This window comes from Lathyrus oleraceus, chromosome 4 (genome assembly GCF_024323335.1).
Source record: "Lathyrus oleraceus cultivar Zhongwan6 chromosome 4, CAAS_Psat_ZW6_1.0, whole genome shotgun sequence".
Classification (NCBI taxonomy): Eukaryota; Viridiplantae; Streptophyta; class Magnoliopsida; order Fabales; family Fabaceae; genus Lathyrus; species Lathyrus oleraceus.
In genome coordinates, this window is record NC_066582.1 from 81462489 (window position 1) to 81468330 (window position 5842).

The following is a 5842-nucleotide window of genomic DNA, read 5'->3' on the forward strand; positions in this document are numbered from 1 at the left end:
TCAAACATTCCAGACTCATCCTTATTTACTAGTTTCTTCTTAATGATGGGTACAGTGGTTTTATGTAATTCGGTAATTCCAGATTTTGCTCACTTAAGACTTGTTTCTTTGTTCTCCTCCAAGGAGAGTGTTTATCTATAAGTTGATCAATGGTGAATCCTCTTTCCTCCTTGTCACATTGATTTCCACTCTCCTCTTTTTTAATTCCACCTTCTTTTTTTTCAATCACATCCTCTTTAACTATTTTAGCTTCACCCTTTTTAATAATCACCCCCAAAATCTGTTTCCACAGCCTTGCATGATTCATTCTTAGGACTATCTATAATGTTACATGTTAATCCTCCACTTGAGCTTGGCAAAGAATCTATTTGTCTAGATAACTGACCAATTCGCGTCTCCAGATTCTTGATTGAACCATCATGGTTTTTACAAATAATTTCATAGTTATTATTTACTTGATCAAAGCTAGTTTGAGTGAATTTAATGAAATTACGCAAGGTCTCTTCCAACTTGACGGTTTCCTTTGAAACTGAGCTTGTTGTCTTTGTTGCATACCTTGGTTAGCACTTGCATTTTGATTATTGCTCCAACGAAAATTTGGATGAACTTTCCAACCTGGATTGTATGTGTTGGAATACGGGTTATTCTTATGAAACTTAGAAAATCAAACTTCTTCACTTGAGCCTTCCAATGAGCACCTTCCATTCACATGTTCTCCTCCACAAAATCACACCTAAGTGCTTGTACCTGGCTCATGTTGGTTTTATATAATCTTCTTTTAGCTAGCTATTTATTTTACAATTTAATTTGAGCTAAAAGAACAGTATGGGTATCAACAACTAACATACCTTTAGTCGTTCCCACAATTTCAATCTTGACCGACCTTTCGCTTTTTGACCGATTCTCATTCATATAGATCTTCTTAATAAGGTCTTTCACTTTTTGGTTCAGTCATTTGGCGAATGGTACCTCCCGCAGAAGCATCCAACAACACACGAGATTTACTCTTGATGCCTTTAATGAAATTCTGCATCTGCTATGTATTATTCATATTGTGATTCAGGCATCTGCGCAACCAAAGTTTGAATCTTTCCCAAGAGTCATAAAGTGACTCAGTTTCCTGCTGCTCAAAATCTAAAATTTCAGCTCGGCGCTCGGTAAACTGAGTGGTAGTGAAGAATCTTTCTATGAATTTGTCTTTCAATTCCTTCCAAGTCTAAATTGTTTCATTCTAAAGTCAAAGTAACCAATATTTCACCCTTCTAATCACTGAGAACCTAAACAACCTCAATTTAATCTGGTCTTCAGTGACAATAGTTGGTTTGCACATTGAAGTTCTTTCGTAGAAGCGTGCTAGAAGATCCCTCGAAACTCTAATCACGTTCCCATCGAATGGATTATCTCTTAAACTTGCAAGTACATAATTCTTAATATCAAAGTTAGCAGGGTTTGCCGATACAAACCCTCTCGTAATCTATTATTCATCGATTCTTTTATAGTAAATACTTAAGGGTGGTGCAGCTGCCATGATAACTTCCTCTTCACAGTCAGAAGAACTTGATAGTTGCTCTTCTATTGATATTTCATCTTCCAAAGCTGATTTTCTAACTGCTTTTCTGAGAGCATATACAGTTCTTTCAATCTTTGGATCTAATGCGATTAATGTTGATCCTGAACTATGCATACACAAACAAAAAATACCTTAGTAGCACTGTGATAAATAAGACAATAAAAAGAAAATAAAATAGACTAAAAATAAAACGTTACACAAACGTCGCCTTGTTGAGATATCAACAGTCCCCGACAACGGTGCTAAAAACTTGATGACTTCTCGACAAGTGTACCAATAATGTCGAATATTCACTCAAATTTTCACTAAGTCCACAATCTTTACACTTATCTATTTTCTCCTCATTCTTTGGTATGTATTCTTCATTTTGGCTCATCTTTGACTTGTTTTGATCTAATTCTTCGAATAAATTCATGCAATGAAAGACTGTCATCACAACTCCAAACTTGAATTGTTGCTTGTCCTCAGGTAACTTTCCTACAACTGCACATTTCAATAGAAAACAAGTCGCACAATAACAATCGAACATCACCAAATTAAATATTTCTTTTACCTGATCATTGTTCTAGTTTCCAACTTCTATCTAATAAATTTGAAAAACATCCTCGACATTGATGAGTACTTAACATGTCTCAGCTCACTTTGACTCAATCAATGGATAGGGTGATCTCTTAATCAACATGTAAAATTGATAACATGAAATAATATCACATTTTTGGACTTGATTTAATTAAATTATATTATTGTTTGATCCGAATTTATTTTATATTATTCGATATTACTTGGTATTTTCCTTCTATTTATTTCAGGTAACATTATTTGAAGCATATGTGAAAAAGAAAGAAAAGGGGTGCAAAAAAAAGCATTCCACTAAAGCCCAACCCACAACAACAAAGGAGAAGCGCTGTGATGCTGTGACGACCGCCACACAAGGCGTGACGAGCGTCACGCCCCTCTGCTCAGTGTTACGAGCGTAACACAGGGTGTGACGGACGTCACACCCCCATTCCTATTTTTTTTGGCTTTGACGCGTAACAGATGCACGTTCTCCCTTTTTCTTCGCTTGACTCGTTGACACACGAGGAAACCTACTGAAGGAATTTTTGGGAAATGGTTACATGATGGATTAATATAAATAGATCTTAAGTGGTGCCCTGACGGCTCTCTCTTTTCCAGATTTCCACGCCGTGCATTATTTTTACAGCATTATATTTTTTTTCCCTCAGCATTCCATATTTTCTTCCGCAGTTTATTACCTTAGCATGTTTTTTTACTTCCTTTTTCTTTGTTAGCTTAATTTTTTAGGCATTCAATTAATTTTCTCACAATAGTTTCTACACCGGAAACTATTGTGTAACTTTTACTGGATCTAACCTTACGTTAGATCATAGTATTTTACTTCTTTGTTTTTATTTTTCTGTCTGCTCAAGAATTGTGAAGAACAAATCCAACCGATTTGTGGTGGAGTGTTCAAGCATCGAAGCTAGGGAACAACCAAGATTTCTATTAATTTTACAGGTTCATTAATTTATTGTTTTAATTTATATATGCTTTGTACTGCTGTTTATCTATATTGTTTGTCTGATATGGCTGTATTTTAGCATAATAATTGTTTAGGCCTGTTTAGCATGTCCGGCTAATTAATTTAGATATCGGTATGTAAAGTAAGCGGAATAAAGGAATCAAAACTGAGTCGGTTTAAATTTATTTAAAAATATAGTCACTCTTTTTATGGTCTCAATTTACAGAGTTAATACCAAAGTTTTTGTACGAGAGTAAAAGACATAAAGAAGTTAAAATCAATAGAACGACAGTTTGAGCTTTTAACTGGACAGTGTAAATTGGACATTAACTTTAAATCAGGGCAAAAGCAATTTTTAGAGTTAATTAAATTCTAATCATTTTCAAAAAGTATTTTTAAAGGTTAAATGTGAGGACGAGAGTTAAGCATTTAAGTTTAATCATATAATCTAAGTCAACAGAGCGAGAGTTTGAGACGAGGGTGTTTAAACGGTTAGTATTTTAATAAAAAGAGTTTCTATAGATTCTATTGTTTTCAAAAAGTGATTTTAGTTTTAACTAAATAGTGAGAGCGTACGTTAAGGTAAAATCATAGTCTATTCAACAGAGCGAGAGTTTGAGAAAAGGCTTTTAATCAATAGTGTCTACTGAAAGGACTTATTTTAAAACTAAGAAACCAACGAAGATTTGATTCCCTAATTACGACGAACTACATACCGATATCCGCGTTATTTGATATTTAATCTAGATCCGATTTTAGTTTTACTTTTCCCCCTAATCAACAAAGTATCATCCGCCTTAGCTTTACGAAGTAACCCTAGAAAAACGGTATATCGATTCATTAAGTCCCTGTGGGATCGATATCTTTTAAAACTACGCGATTAGACTGTGGACTTGCAGTTAATACCCCAATAGACTCATAAAGTCGCGATCAAGTTTTTGGCGCCGTTGCCGGGGACTTTTATTTAGTCGATATCGTAACTCTTCTGTTACGCTGTAGAGACTAAGGCAATTTTTATTTTTCCCTTGTCTTTCGTTGATTTATATGCCACACACTCGCTCACAAGGCGAACCGTATTACTTACGAATCAACGACGTTGAACGATATCTCCGAGTCTTACGACGAATTCGGGAGTATCGTGCTGCAAACAATCTTCCTCCAATCGAAATTCCTGATCTCAAAAATCTTCTTCCTTCGCCGATACCCGGGATGGCAGAACCAGCTCGTGCTCTTCGAGATTACGCTGCTCCATCGCAAGATGAGCCGCATTCGAGTATTGCTCCACCCGCAATTGAAGCAAACAACTTCGAACTTAAACCTTCACTGTTGCAGGCAGTGCAACAGAACCAATTTTCTGGAAATCCTACCGAGGATCAAAAAACCATCATTTATCCGTATTTGTTCAATACGCTGATACTGTTAAAGCTAATGGTGTCACTTCAGAGGCAATTCGACTTCGTCTCTTTCCTTTCTCGTTAAGAGATAAAGCTAGAAGATGGCTTCAGTCTCTTCCCTCCAACTCAGTCACCACATAGAATGAGTTGAAGAAAGTCTTTCTTGCTCGATATTTTCCTCCAAGCAAAACAGCTATCTTAAGAGCCCAGATAAATGGATTTAAGCAGAAAGATAACGAGTCTCTCTTCGAAGCATGGGAAAGATACAAAGACATGATGAGACTTTGCCCACACCATGGTTTAGAGGACTGGTTAGTAATTCATACCTTCTATAATGGTCTCTTGTACAACACAAGATTAACAATAGACGTCGCCGCAGGTGGTGCGCTTATGGATAAACCTTACGCTGACGCTTATCAACTTATCGAAAGCATGGCCCAAAACCATTATCAGTGGGGAAGCGACCGAACAATGGTAGAAAAACCTCAAACGAAAACTGGCATGTACGAGATAAGTAGCCTTGATCATGTTAATGCAAAAGTGGAGGCTCTTGCCCAGAAAATTGAAAGTTTAAATGTATCACCTCCAGCCGCTGTGGTTGCCGTAACTCAAAATTGCGAAGTCTGTGGAATTCAAGGTCACACTCCTACAGATTGTCAACTCCTAACAGGAATCCAAGCAGAGCAAGTGAACTATGCTCAAGGAAATCCTTACTCGCATACCTATAACTCAAACTGGAATAACCATCCTAATTTTTCATATAAGAGTAACAACGCTTTATACGCACCAGGACAAGCTCCCAGTCAAGCCCCAGCTATACCTACTGGATATCAAAAGCCGACCCCATCTACACCTAACAATAACGTTCCTAGAAAATCCAATTTAGAAATCATGATGGAGAACTTCATAGCTTCTCAACAGCAAACCAATAAAGATTTCTTAAACCAGAATGTACACACTAACGAACAAATTAAACAACTAGCAAGTAAAGTAGATGCCCTGGCTACCCATAACAAAATGCTGGAAACACAAATCCGCAAGTAGCTCAACAACTAGCGCCTACTGCTGCCCCAACTGGTACATTTCCTGGACAGCCCCAACCTAATCCGAAAAGCCACGCTCATGCAATTATATTAAGAAGTGGAACAGAGGTAGAAGGACCGTCTGACCCAAGGATTGAGAACCAAAACTCTAAAAAGTCAACTAAGGAAGAAAGTAAACCTAAGGAAAAGGAAGAGTGTAATAAGGATACCGCAGAAAACAAAGAACCTTATGTACCTCCACCTCCTTACAAACCACCTATCCCTTATCCTTAGAGGCTAATTAAAACCAAAGATGCGGGCCAATTTAAAAAAT

The 5842-nt window shown here is 36.9% G+C and overlaps 1 pseudogene; it reads right to left on the bottom strand.

Moving 5' to 3' along the window:
* Positions 1 to 4688: 4688 nt before the first annotated feature.
* Positions 4689 to 4788, bottom strand: LOC127078013 (uncharacterized; annotated as a pseudogene).
* Positions 4789 to 5842: the final 1054 nt, after the last annotated feature.